At 37.6% G+C, this 14,421-nt stretch overlaps 1 pseudogene; it reads left to right on the top strand.

Annotated features, from left to right (window-relative positions):
* The first annotated feature begins 1,366 nt into the window (after positions 1-1,366).
* On the top strand, positions 1,367-3,077 carry LOC115483171 (annotated as a pseudogene).
* The last annotated feature ends 11,344 nt before the right edge of the window (positions 3,078-14,421 follow it).

The raw sequence follows: 14,421 nt of genomic DNA, 5'->3' as shown, positions 1-14,421 counted from the left end.
GCTGCACAGGATCTACTAGTATAGAATGCGAGAACTCAACGACCAAGCTATCAAAAGCCAAGTTGTTGTTGGTACGCGCCCAATTTGGCAATCGCTAACGGCGGTGGCCTACTCTCCAAATTAATTTGGCTTCAGAAAGGCTAGATCAACAGCGGACGCTTTGGGCAAAGTCTTGGACCTTTCAACTTCAGCAATCGAAGGTACCAAATGGAAGCATGGCGTGAAGTAGTGCAGCACCATAGCGACTCTGGATGTAAAAAATGCGTTCATTACGGCCAACTGGGATATGATATTTGAGGCGCTGGCTCGATACAATATCCCTAAATATCTCAGAAAAATTAGTAATTAGTGTCTGCCAGAGTTCCCCAAAGAAATGCAATGTATGATGGAGTATTGTATGTGGGTGTGTCTCTGTCTGTGTGTGTGTCTGTCTGTTTCTGTCTGTGTCTGTGTGTGTGTGCGTGTGTGCGTGTGTGTGTCTGTGTCTGTGTCTGTGTCGAGTTTGTTTCAAATATTCGATAACTATTCACATTTAATTGTTATCGAATAAAAACATGATTGAAATGCAGTTAATAAAATATATGTCGGACGTCTTAAGAACTAGTTTTATACATATTTTATACAATTTTTGTTGGATTTTGGATACCGGCTCCAAAATTCCCCAAAATTTAAGTTCAGTTGGAAATAAGGCCAATATGTAATGGCCTTTGCATATCTATGAATATGTAGAGCATATGCTGAAAATATCATTAAAATCCACTATGTAATACAGAAGTTATTATTCAAAAGCACATGTCAGCAGCGCCACGCGCACGCATTTTTCCAATGAGTGTGCAGGCATACATTCAAATGCGTGTATTCTTTTCTATTCGAAGAATCAAAATTGCGATTGAATTGTGCTGAGTTATTAGCCGCTACTTAACTTTAAATTTAAATTTGAATTTTTTTAATACTCGATACAAACTACGGAAAATATTAAAAAACGCAGGACTGGGAACAGGGTTTTTCCTAGTCGGGCTCCCCGATTAAAGTTTTCTTGTTTTTAATTGCTGTTTTTATTTTAAATCTGTCTTATACTAGACAATAAACAAATTTGTTAACAATAATATTACTTAACCCAATGGCTTGGGCTCCAATGAGATCAATCCATACATTTACCTACTTTACATATTTATCTATTTCTGGGGAGTAGGTCTAAGACATGTAATCTTTTGAGTCGCCTATGGTTGCTTGAGTTATCCAGTAGTCAGTGCTAGAGCATTATTGGAAAGCTTTGTTTTATAGTTTAAATTTGAAAACTACAGCATACAGGTTTTTCAAAAATCATTCTTTTTTTGTAAACTGAAAAAATTAATTGTAAATATTTTCTTTAGCAATAGGTCAACATTTTAATAGTTCGACAGAGTATATACAACCGAAGTATTTACCAACAATACCAAATAATCCTCTTATCCGCCTTTTTGAAGTTATATTAATCAAACGTGAATGCTATATTAATGATTTATGGGAATTAGTGGGTCACGAGACGGTCTCCACTCGAGATATACGTGATGAACTGGATCGTGCTATTGAATGGATTCTAAAGCGACTAGTTGCATTGAATGTAATAGCATTTGGTGAACATATGGGTATGCAAATATTACCTGGTACTTTGAAAATCATACGTATGCCCAAAATTATTATTGGAATTCTTAAGAATAGTTCAGAGAAGCCGACAATTTTAGTGTATGGTAATCTTGATGTAGAGGAAGCATTGCTAGAAGACGGTTGGGTTACTGATCCCTTTGTCATGTCTGAAGTAGGAAATTTTTTATATGGACGAGGTGTTGCGCTTGATAAAGGACCTCTTATGTGCTGGCTGAATGCAATACAGGCATATTGAGATGCTGGCCTACGACTTCCAATTAATATTGTATTCCTTATTGAAAGTATGGCTCATAGCGGCAGTTTAGGCTTGCAAGATGTGCTACAACAGCGTATTAGCTTTTTTCGTGAAGTATCCTGCGTTGTGATGGCTACAAGGCGTTGGCAAAGCAATATTACTCCATGTATTGTATATGGCTCCAGAGGGCTGATATACTATCATTTAGAAGTTGAGTGTGCAAATCGATCATTAAGTAGCTGCGAACACAGTGGGACTTTATATGAGGCACTTCCGGATTTATTTTATTTGCTTAGCTCATTGGTTGACTGTCAATTGCATATTCTTTTTGAAAGCTCATTGGAATAATTTCAAATAGATCGAAATGTATTGCGCTTTACGGAATTTAATTACCACGAATTAGGACATTGTCTTGATATTCAAGACCTTCCTCATCAAGCTCAAAAGCAAGCAGCATTAGCTAAAAACTGGATCACGCCTCATTTATCAATACATGTAATAAAAGATGGTAATGTTGAAAGTGATGTACTCTTCATTATTCCGCATAAGGTTATAGGAATGTTTTCAATTTCAATGTCACCCAATCAGAAATCAGACCAGATAACAAATGCTTTGCAACAGCATCTTGGAAATGTATGGGTACAGAGGGTCTCCAAATAAGATGAAGTTATGTGAGAAGTTAGTAATCCCATCATGGACTGGACGCTGTGACAGTCCTGAGTATCAAGCAGCTTTTCGCGCAATGAATCGTACCTACAACACTAATCCCAAATTTATTCGGGATGGTGGTGTACTATTAGCCCCTTCTGTGTTTCAACATTGTTTACAGAAGAATGTGCTAGTCTTGCCTATTGCAAGGAATGATTGTTTTGGTGGCTCAGTTAACGAAACAATTAGCGTACCGAATTTTATAATGGGAACACAGCTAATGACAGCTTTTATGTGGGAGTACGCTGAACGAAGTCTGGAGGACCTGACGGATTGACATTGAATATAATAAGTTACTTAATACAATACATACTCATTTCTTTTTCTATTATTTTCATTAGTTTAGAAAATCATCAAACATTAATAACATAATTATGTCTGGGTATGAACTAACCATCTTAAAGTCGAAAGAACCAAAAGCTAAAAATTGAAATCCCACTGTAATTGGCCATCAAAATAATTCAAATTTAATTTCATATATACTATAAATTTATCGAAATTTAATATTAAATATTTGACATTGGTAAATTAAATTTGTTAAGAGTATTATAATTTAAAAATACAAATATAAGTTGAACCAAAATATAATCATATAAGCCATCCAATTTGTTGAACAGGATTTTATCTACTGAATTCTTGGTATATATTGTTAATTCATAGTATATATCTGCTTTTTAAATATTCAATTGCATAAAAATATACTTATGTAGCTTAGTAGAAAAAGCTTATAGTATTTTATTTTATCAATACACAAAAAAATTACCTCTAAACATCCCATTGCAAAGGTTTTTCCATTAGTGATTGTAGTAGCGTTGAGTACCTATTACATGATAACATCCAGAATGATTTTAGCGATGACGAAAGAGACAAGAAAAATACGAAGAATAGTTAATAATAAGCAAATAATACCAAAATTCACACAATACACTTTTAACAAAGCTGTTAACAGCTTATAGCAACTAATTTAACCAGCTTTGTTCACATCTCCATTTCATTTCCCTTTCGTATAGGCGGGACCGTCTTGCTACCTTGAACTCTTAATCGTGGCATTGCTGGTATCGCCTTTATGTGCGAAGTAAAAGAGTATTAATTTTGTACAATGACCATACCAAAGCTGTTATCAGCTTATCTCAACTAATTTTACCAGCTTTGTTCAAATCCCCATTTCGTTTTACCTTCGTATAGGCGGGACTGTCTTGCTACCTTGAACCCTTAATCGTGACATCGGGCTCAGCGTCATTTACGTTAAAAGAATATTAATTTTGTATAATGCATATAACGACAGGGAAAACTATTTCACCGCTATTGCAGTTAGAGACTTGAAATTTTAAATGTAACACTCTGGCATTATAGTGTTAGGATTTTTTCGAAATTGTCACCAGGGGAGTGCAACTACATCATATTAGAGATGCCAGAGACTTGAACAGTAGAAATGTAAATGTTCGGTGCATTTATAGACACACCTTTTTTAGGGAGGCTTCTTATTTTACACAGTTTCGGTACTTCATTCTAAACCTCTTTGAATGTATTTAAAATCGGTATATCGTGATCTGACCATATATTCATATTAAATTTAATTGATTTATAATATTAAGAAGTATTTAAGTTACTAAGTTGTATAGTCCACTTCAGACATCGTAAGAGATAATTAGGTTATAAGGGGTTAAGAGATTTATTCAAATTCCTAATTACTCGCATTGTATCGTAACAATAAGATAATTGGATTATTGTGCGGCCAATCGCCAGGCCATTACGTTATGTTCATACAATTTATACCACAATATGATTTGATTAAAAGAATTGAAATGAAATTAAAGTTGCACAGGTACTTGTACAGTATGTAAGAGAAAAACGGATAGACGTTGCTATTCTCAGTGAGCCGCACCACTACATGTCCAGCTGCCCAAGAACATGAGCCATATATATGAGAGGTAAAGCCGCGATGTGGATATGCGAGAACTCACCGACCAAGCTATTAAAAGCCAAGTCGTTTAATGGGTTGGTACGCGCTCAATTTAGGATTTATGTGAGGCACTTCCGGATTTATTTTATTTGCTTAGCTCATTGGTTGACTGTCAATTGCATATTATTTTTGAAAGCTCATTGGAATAATTTCAAATAGATTGAAATGTATTTCGCTTTACGGAATTTAATTACCAGGAATTTGGACATTGTCTTGATGTTCGAGACCTTCCTCATCCAGCCCAAAAGCAAGCAGCATTAGCTGAAAACTGGATCACGCTTCATTTATCAATACAAGGAATAAAAGGTGGTAATGTTGAAAGTGATGTACGCTTTATCATTCCGCATAAGGTTATAGGAAAGTTTTTCAATTTCAATGTCACCCAATCAGAAATCAGACCAGATAACAAATGCTGTGCAACAGCATCTTGGAAATGTATGGGTACAGAGGGTCTCCAAATAAGATGAAGTTATGTGAGAAGTTAGTAATCCCATCATGGACTGGAAGCTGTGACAGTCCTGAGTATCAAGCAGCTTTTCGCGCAATGAATCGTACCTACAACACAAATCCCAACTTTATTCGGGATGGTGGTGCACTATTAGCCCCTTCTGTGTTTCAACGTTGTTTACAGAAGAATGTGCTAGTCTTGCCTATTGCAAGGAATGATTGTTTTGGTTGGCCAGTTCACGAAAGAATTAGCGTACCGAATTATAAAATGGGAACACAGCTAATGACAGCTTTAATGTGGAAGTATGCTGAGCGAAGTCTGGAAGAGGAAGCTGGAGCAGTGCGCTGAGGTGCTCCAACAAGCTGTTGGCAAGGCCCTGGGAAATAGAGTAGTTGTAAAAACGCTGACCGAAACAAATCATCGAGATTCGTGACTTGGGCGAACTGGCCTGCAAAGAGGAGATCTCCGAAGCAATCAATGAAGCAGTGACAGACTGCTCATTATCGGCGGATTCAATAAAATTGCTCCGGCTCCCTGTGTGTAAGGCCAGAGCCCTTCTCGAGCTGTCGAAAGTGCGGATTCGATGGGTTGTATGCCGAATTTGCGCGGTAGAGCAACCTAAACGCATCTTCAATTGCATGGACTATAGCCATTTCGCGGTAAACTGCACCAGCGATGAAAGCTTAAGAAGTGATTGCTTCAGGTACGGAGAGATGGGCCACATATCGAAAACTTGCGTGAAACCCCAAAACGTGGAGCCAACTGACAGCAGACAGCTTTAAGTGACCCTCATACTGAGAAGCTGTCCAAAAAATAACTGCGTAGCTGCACAGGATCTACTAGTATAGAATGTACAAGCCGCTCTGTGGATATGCGAGAACTCAACGACCAAGCTATCAAAAGCCAAGTTGTTGTTGGTACGCGCCCAATTTGGCAATCGCTAACGGCGGTGGCCTACTCTCCAAATTAATTTGGCTTCAGAAAGGCTAGATCAACAGCGGACGCTTTGGGCAAAGTCTTGGACCTTTCAACTTCAGCAATCGAAGGTACCAAATGGAAGCATGGCGTGAAGTAGTGCAGCACCATAGCGACTCTGGATGTAAAAAATGCGTTCATTACGGCCAACTGGGATATGATACTTGAGGCGCTGGCTCGATACAATATCCCTAAATATCTCAGAGAAATTAGTAATTAGTGTCTGCCAGAGTTCCCCAAAGAAATGCAATGTATGATGGAGTATTGTATGTGGGTGTGTCTCTGTCTGTGTGTGTGTCTGTCTGTTTCTGTCTGTGTCTGTGTGTGTGTGCGTGTGTGTGTCTGTGTCTGTGTCTGTGTCGAGTTTGTTTCAAATATTCGATAACTATTCACATTTAATTGTTATCGAATAAAACATGATTGAAATGCAGTTAATAAAATATATGTCGGACGTCTTAAGAACTAGTTTTATACATATTTTATACAATTTTTGTTGGATTTTGGATACCGGCTCCAAAATTCCCCAAAATTTAAGTTCAGTTGGGAATAAGGCCAATATGTAATGGCCTTTGCATATCTATGAATATGTAGAGCATATGCTGAAAATATCATTAAAATCCACTATGTAATACAGAAGTTATTATTCAAAAGCACATGTCAGCAGCGCCACGCGCACGCATTTTTCCTATGAGTGTGCAGGCATACATTCAAATGCGTGTATTCTTTTCTATTCGAAGAATCAAAATTGCGATTGAATTGTGCTGAGTTATTAGCCGCTACTTAACTTTAAATTTAAATTTGAATTTTTTTAATACTCGATACAAACTACGGAAAATATTAAAAAACGCAGGACTGGGAACAGGGTTTTTCCTAGTCGGGCTCCCCGATTAAAGTTTTCTTGTTTTTAATTGCTGTTTTTATTTTAAATCTGTCTTATACTAGACAATAAACAAATTTGTTAACAATAATATTACTTAACCCAATGGCTTGGGCTCCAATGAGATCAATCCATACATTTACCTACTTTACATATTTATCTATTTCTGGGGAGTAGGTCTAAGACATGTAATCTTTTGAGTCGCCTATGGTTGCTTGAGTTATCCAGTAGTCAGTGCTAGAGCATTATTGGAAAGCTTTGTTTTATAGTTTAAATTTGAAAACTACAGCATTCAGGTTTTTCAAAAATCATTCTTTTTTTGTAAACTGAAAAAATTAATTGTAAATATTTTCTTTAGCAATAGGTCAACATTTTAATAGTTCGACAGAGTATATACGACCGAAGTATTTACCAACAATACCAAATAATCCTCTTATCCGCCTTTTTGAAGTTATATTAATCAAACATGAATGCTATATTAATGAATTATGGGAATTAGTGGGTCACGAGACGGTCTCCACTCGAGATATACGTGATGAACTGGATCGTGCTATTGAATGGATTCTAAAGCGACTAGTTGCATTGAATGTATTAGCATTTGGTGAACATATGGGTATGCAAATATTACCTGGTACTTTGAAAATCATACGTATGCCCAAAATTATTATTGGAATTCTTAAGAATAGTTCAGAGAAGCCGACAATTTTAGTGTATGGTAATCTTGATGTAGAGGAAGCATTGCTAGAAGAAGGTTGGGTTACTGATCCCTTTGTCATGTCTGAAGTAGGAAACTTTTTATATGGACGAGGTGTTGCGCTTGATAAAGGAAACTGCTGATATACTATCATTTAGAAGTTGAGTGTGTAAATCGATCATTAAGTAGCTGCGAACACAAAGGGACTTTATATGAGATTTATTTTATTTGCTCAGCTCATTGGCTGACTGTCAATTGCATATTCTTTTTGAAAGCTCATTGGAATAATTTCAAATAGATCGAAATGTATTGCGCTTTACGGAATTTAATTACCACGAATTTGGACATTGTCTTGATATTCAAGACCTTCCTCATCAAGCTCAAAAGCAAGCAGCATTAGCTAAAAACTGGATCACGCCTCATTTATCAATACATGTAATAAAAGATGGTAATGTTGAAAGTGATGTACTCTTCATTATTCCGCATAAGGTTATAGGAATGTTTTCAATTTCAATGTCACCCAATCAGAAATCAGACCAGATAACAAATGCTTTGCAACAGCATCTTGGAAATGTATGGGTACAGAGGGTCTCCAAATAAGATGAAGTTATGTGAGAAGTTAGTAATCCCATCATGGACTGGAAGCTGTGACAGTCCTGAGTATCAAGCAGCTTTTCGCGCAATGAATCGTATCTACAACACTAATCCCAAATTTATTCGGGATGGTGGTGTACTATTAGCCCCTTCTGTGTTTCAACATTGTTTACAGAAGAATGTGCTAGTCTTGCCTATTGCAAGGAATGAACGAAGTCTGGAGGACCTGACGGATTGACATTGAATATAATAAGTTACTTAATACAATACATACTCTTTTCTTTTTCTAATTAATGAAAATTCTAACTAATGAAAATAAGTTTATAAAATCATCAAACGTTAATAACATAATCATGTCTGGGTATGAACTAACCATCTTAAACTCGAAAGAACCAAAAGCTAAAAATTGAAATCCTACTGTAAATGGCCATCAAATAATTCAAATTAAATTTCATATATAATATAAATTTATCGAAATTAGTGTTAAATATATGATATTGGAAAATTAAATTTGTTAAGAGTATTATAATTTAAAAATACAAATATAAGTTGAAGCAAAATATAATCATATATGCCAACCAATATGTTGTAAAGGATTTTATCGACTGAATTTTTGGGATATATTGTTAATTCATAGTATGTAACTGCTATAAATATTCAATTGCATAAAAATATACTTATGTAGCCTAATAGAAAAAGCTTATAGTATTTTATTTTATCAATACACAAAAAAAATACTTCTAAGGAATCCATTGGAAAGCTTTTCCATTAATGATTGTAGTAGCGTTGAGTGCCTATTACATGATAACATCCAGAATGATTTTAGCGATGACGAAAGAGACAAGAAAAATAAGCTTCAGGGGGCATGCAACGCGAGCATCCAAACAGTTCCGAAGGCGTCAAGCGCCTGTGTACTGGTGGAATGATGAAATATGTTAATTCCGACGAACTTGTATTTAGGCGAGAAGAAACTACTAGCGTGCCCGCGGAAGGCCTACATACGCTACTAGGCAGTCGGAGTACCAGACGTCAAGAAGGCAGCTTAAGAAGGCAATACTAGGAAGCAAGCGTAGACACTTCCTGGAGCTCTGTGACTCCGCTGAATTTGACCCCTGGCGAAGGCGTACAAAACAGTATTCAAGAAAATATAATCCGGCAAGCAAGCGTAGCCTACGGATTGTGAGGATCATGTTTCTGGCTGTACCACAGACAGCGAGGAGTCACCCGGCACACACCCGATTCTCTTGCCGCAGAAGAAGAAATTCTGGTAGCTGCTGTAACCCTTACGGACGGCGTCCCAAAGAAATAACGGAAGGAATCCCACACAGAGCTTTGAAGTCCTTGCATGCATATGCGTTTGCTGAGCTGTTCAATATGTGCCTGGTGCAGAGAACGTTTTCCGCAATCTGGAAGAGGCAGAACCTTGTTCTGCTACTTAAGGCTGGCAAACCGACGGAAGCGCCATCATCCTACAGGCCCATCTGCCTGCTAGATACAATAGGAAAGTTGTTTGTGAAGCTTCTTTGTTATAGGCTAGAGACCGGAATAGCTAACGGCGGTGGCCTATTGTCCAAATTCATTTGGCTTCAGAAAGGCCAGATCAACAACGGACGTTTGGGCAAAGTCTTGGACCTTTCAACTTCAGCAATCGAAGGTACCAAATGGAAGCATGGCGCGAAGTAGTGCAGCACCATAGCGACTCTGGATGTAAAAAATGCGTTCATCGCGGCCAACTGGGATATGATACTTGATGCGCTAGCTCGATACAATATCCCTAAATATCTCAGAGAAATTAGTAAGAGCTACTTCGAAGGCAGAACAATAATATATAAAACGAGTGAGAGCGCTGAAATTTAATCAGTGTCTGCCGGAGTTCCCCAAGGGTCAGTGCTGGGGCCTCTGCTACGGAATGCGATGTATGATGGAGTACTGCGTCTAGATCTACCCGCAGGATCGCACGCCATCGGCTTTGCTGATGATTTAGCCGTCGTCATCATAGGAAGGCAGCTCAAGGATCCAGAGGATATATGTATCAGTTGCATCCGAGATTGTTTAACAGCAGCAGGACTCGAACTATCAGCTCATAAAACTGAAGCTGTCCCTGTCAGCAGCCGCTGGAGGGTGGATTGGCAGCATCACCATTTAGTCAAAGAGAGCGATAATGTAACTTGGCGTCTTGCTGGACACAAGAATGACCTTCCGCGAACACTTGGAATATGTGCACAAAAAAGCTGCTGATTCCTGCAGAGCTCTGTCTAGAATCATGCTGAATACAAGGGGACCGAAACAACAACGGCGCCTTCTCTGAATGAGCGTCATAAGGTCCGTTATCCTCTACGCAGCGCCAATCTGGTCGAGAGCAATGAAAACTCCCAGTTACAGCTGAGGTATTGGCGCCGCATACCGTTTGAGCGCAATCCGAGTCAGCTGCGCCTTCAGAACAATCTCCGAAGAAGCAGCGCTCGTCATAGCAGGAATGGTTCCGCTAGAACACCTGGTCACGGAGACCGCATAACGGAATACCAGAGCACAATCCCGAAACTGGGACCGATTCAATAGCATCGCTCGATAGCAACTAAACTGGAGCAATTCAACGAAGGGACGCTGGACACACTCACTCATCCCGGAATTGAAACCGTGGATCAACCGTAGGCATAGTAATACTAATTTTTATCTTTCATAGATATTTTCTAGCCATGGATGTTTCCGCAGCTATCTGAAGAGGTTTTGGTAATGAGGACTGACCAGTGTTCCTGGTGCGGAAGAGGGATAGTGGAAGATGCCAACCACATAGTGCGGACGGTTTCTGGAGGAGAGGCATATAGTTCTATTTATTCTTTAACAAGGGGAAATTTAACATCTTTGTGAATATTATTAGTCACATACCAGGGGGCACATGTAATCATTCTGATAGTCGTGTTCTGGTATCGCTGTATAATTTCGATATTTGAATTACTAGCAGTACCCCATAACAAGATGAGTACCTAGATAGTTTACCGATTCACTAACAGGTATATCATAACCGTTTCTATTCGAAGAATCGAAATTGCGATTGAATTGTGCTGAATTATTAGCCGCTACTTAACTTTAAATTTAAATTTAAATTTTTTTTATACTCGATACAAACTACGGAAAATATTAAAAAACGCAGGACTGGGAACAGGGTTTTCCTAAGCGGGCGCCCCGATTAGAGTTTTCTTGTTTTTAATTGCTGTTTTTTATTTTAAATCTGTCTTATACTAGACAATAAACAAATTTGTTAGTTAACCGAATGGCTTGGGCTCCAATGAGATCAATCCATATATTTACCAACTTTACACATTTATCTATTTCTGTGGGGCAGGTCTAGGACAGGTAATCTTTGAGTCGCCTATGGTTGCTTGAGTTATCCAGTAGTCAGCGCTATAGTAGTGTTGGAAGCTTTGTATATAGTTTAAATTGAAAACTACAGCATTCAGGTTTTTCAAAAATCATTCTTTTTTTGTAAACTGAAAAAATTAATTGTAAATATTTTCTTTAGCAATGGGTCAACATTTTAATATTTCAACAGGGTATATACGACCAAAGTATTTACCAACAATACCAAATAATCCTCTTATCCGCCTTTTTGAAGTTATATTAATCAAACGTGAATGCTATATTAATGATTTATGGGAATTAGTGGGTCACGAGACGGTCTCCACTCGAGATATACGTGATGAACTGGATCGCGCTATTAAATGGCTTCTAAAGCAACTAGTTGCATTGAATGTAGTAGCATTTGGTGAACATATGGGTATGCAAATATTACCTGGTACATTGAAAACGTATGCCCAAAATTATTATTGGAATTCTTAAGAATAGTTCAGAGAAGCCGACAATTTTAGTGTATGGTAATCTTGATGTAGAGGAAGCATTGCTAGAAGAAGGTTGGGTTACTGATCCCTTTGTCATGTCTGAGGTGGGAAATTTTTTATATGGACGAGGTGTTGCGATTGATAAAGGACCTCTTATGTTCTGGCTGAATGCAATACAGGTATATCGAGATGCTCAGAACGTAACAGCCAATGGTTACTTGAGTCGTCCTGAACTCTCAGTGCTAGAACATTGGCGTGGTTATGTAGTTTATACATGTATCTGTTTGCATATAGTTGTATTTATTCTTTAACAAGGGAAAGTTTAACATCTTTGTTAATATCATTATTAGTCACATACCAGGGTGCGCATGTAATCATTCTGATAGTCCTGTTCTGGTATCGCTGTATAATTTCGATATTTGAATTACTAGCAGTACCCCATAACTGCCATGCATAGGTCCATACTCGCTTCAGTACGGCCTTATATAGCCTTAATTTGTTTTCAAGACTAAGTTCAGATCGTGGTTCTAACAGCCAAAATATTTCCTGGTTTTCATCTTGAGCTGCTCTCGATTCGATTTTATGTACTGCTTCCAAGTTAGCTGCCGATCGAGATGAACACCTAGATATTTTACCCGATTCACTAACAGGTATAGCATGACCGTTTAGTGTGACACCAGGACAACGTCCAAAGAAAATTTAACTTGCACTGACTTTTGCGTGTTTTTCTTTTATTTTTATTTTATTATTCTCCACTTTTGAAGCCATACTTCAATCAGACCGAGTTCTTCTTGGAGTAAGTTGGATGCAACTTGTGTTCGTAGCACTGATTGCGGTATCATCAGCATATATTGCTATCTCAACAGCGTTTGTTGTAGGTAGGTCAGCTGTGTAAATTGTATACCAAAATTGGACCCAAGACACTCCCTTGCGGAACATCAGCTTCAGAAGTGTATATATTGGATGATTCGTCATGTTCTTGTACATAAAAAGATCTGTGTGTTAGTTACGCTTTGTAAAGAAGACCTGCGTGCCAGACTTTATCAAACGCTTATTTAATGTCTAAAAAGACACTTGGTAATATTTTTTGGCATTCAAATGCATCAATAATTGCATGCGTTATCCGATGGCATTGCTTGAGTGTTCCATGCCGTCTTATAAACCCAAACTGATGTTCCGGTAAGATATTTAGTTAATCCAGCACCACTGACATTTTTCTTAGAAGCATTCTTTCGAATACTTTAGAGGATATCACCAGCAAACTAATGGGACGATATGACAATCTGCAGCTCTCTGGCTTGTTGGGTTTTAGAATAATAATTACTTCTGCACATTTCCACTGTCTTGGGAAGTATTCCACTCTTAGCATAGCATTGTATATTTGAGTAAGCAATCGGATGCATTGCGGCGGAAGATGTCTAATGGTATTTAGGCATATTTCATCATATCCTGGAGCTTTCTTGTGTAGGAACTCTATTTCCTGTTCCACTTCTGCAATAGTCGTGTGACGCATCGGTAGGGTCATCTGACAGGCAGTTTCTGGAAATAGCCAGTTTTTAAATCCGTTTATGTTGGTTTTACCATTAACAATTCTACAAGACTTCTGCTTTTGACCCACTGTAGTTCCATAGGTTGCTACAATCGGTGAGCGGTCAGCGATCAGATCAAAGTTCTCTTCTATTTTAAAATTATTTTGCGGTAGCTGAGAGTAAAGAGTGAAATCCAACAAATCTGGGATCTTACGTGGATCAGTTGGATCAGTTGAAGGTGATACATTTGTATAATTCAGCACCTTTTGGATTTACAAGCCTTGACCCCACCATGGATGCTTTGCGTTATAGCCACCTCCAGCAATAAAGCATCTACAAAGTCGTTGTAATAGCGAATTGAAATCGTCTTCTTTGCATGCATATTTTGGTGTTAGATATACGGTAGCAATAGATATAGCGGAGTACATGCATTCTACTTGAATCGCTGCAACTGGTATAATTTTGTGTGTATACAGTCTAATGCTGTGAAGTTTTAAACTATTTTTAACAATAATTAGCATTAATGATGTTGAACCCGCTAATGGCCGTATAATTACTGTTACTAAAATGTGTTTTTGAAATAAGTAATATATCAATTTTTTTGATTTTAATAAATAAGATTATTTCATTACGATGACTGGAAAGCCCGTTAGCATCAATATGGCTATGCGGGGATCTAATTGCATACTTATTTTCAAGTAAACTTATCACATTCAAGTAAATTATTTCGTAGTTTAAATTGTATTACGATACAGTTTTTCAATATTTCAGAGAAGAGTTTTTGTTATCTATAGATTTGTTTATTTTGTAATAGACTGATTGACTCTGCATTAATGATGTTAAGCCGCTAATGGATATATAATTTCTGTTAGTAAATGTGTTTCGGAAATAAGTAATATATCAATTTTGTTGAAA

Source organism: Drosophila hydei, unplaced genomic scaffold (assembly GCF_003285905.1).
Source record: "Drosophila hydei strain 15085-1641.00,03,60 unplaced genomic scaffold, DhydRS2 tig00000682-arrow-arrow-pilon, whole genome shotgun sequence".
NCBI classification, from domain to species: Eukaryota; Metazoa; Arthropoda; class Insecta; order Diptera; family Drosophilidae; genus Drosophila; species Drosophila hydei.
Note: the sequence above shows the minus strand (reverse complement) of the source record. Positions and strands in the feature narration are given on the sequence as shown.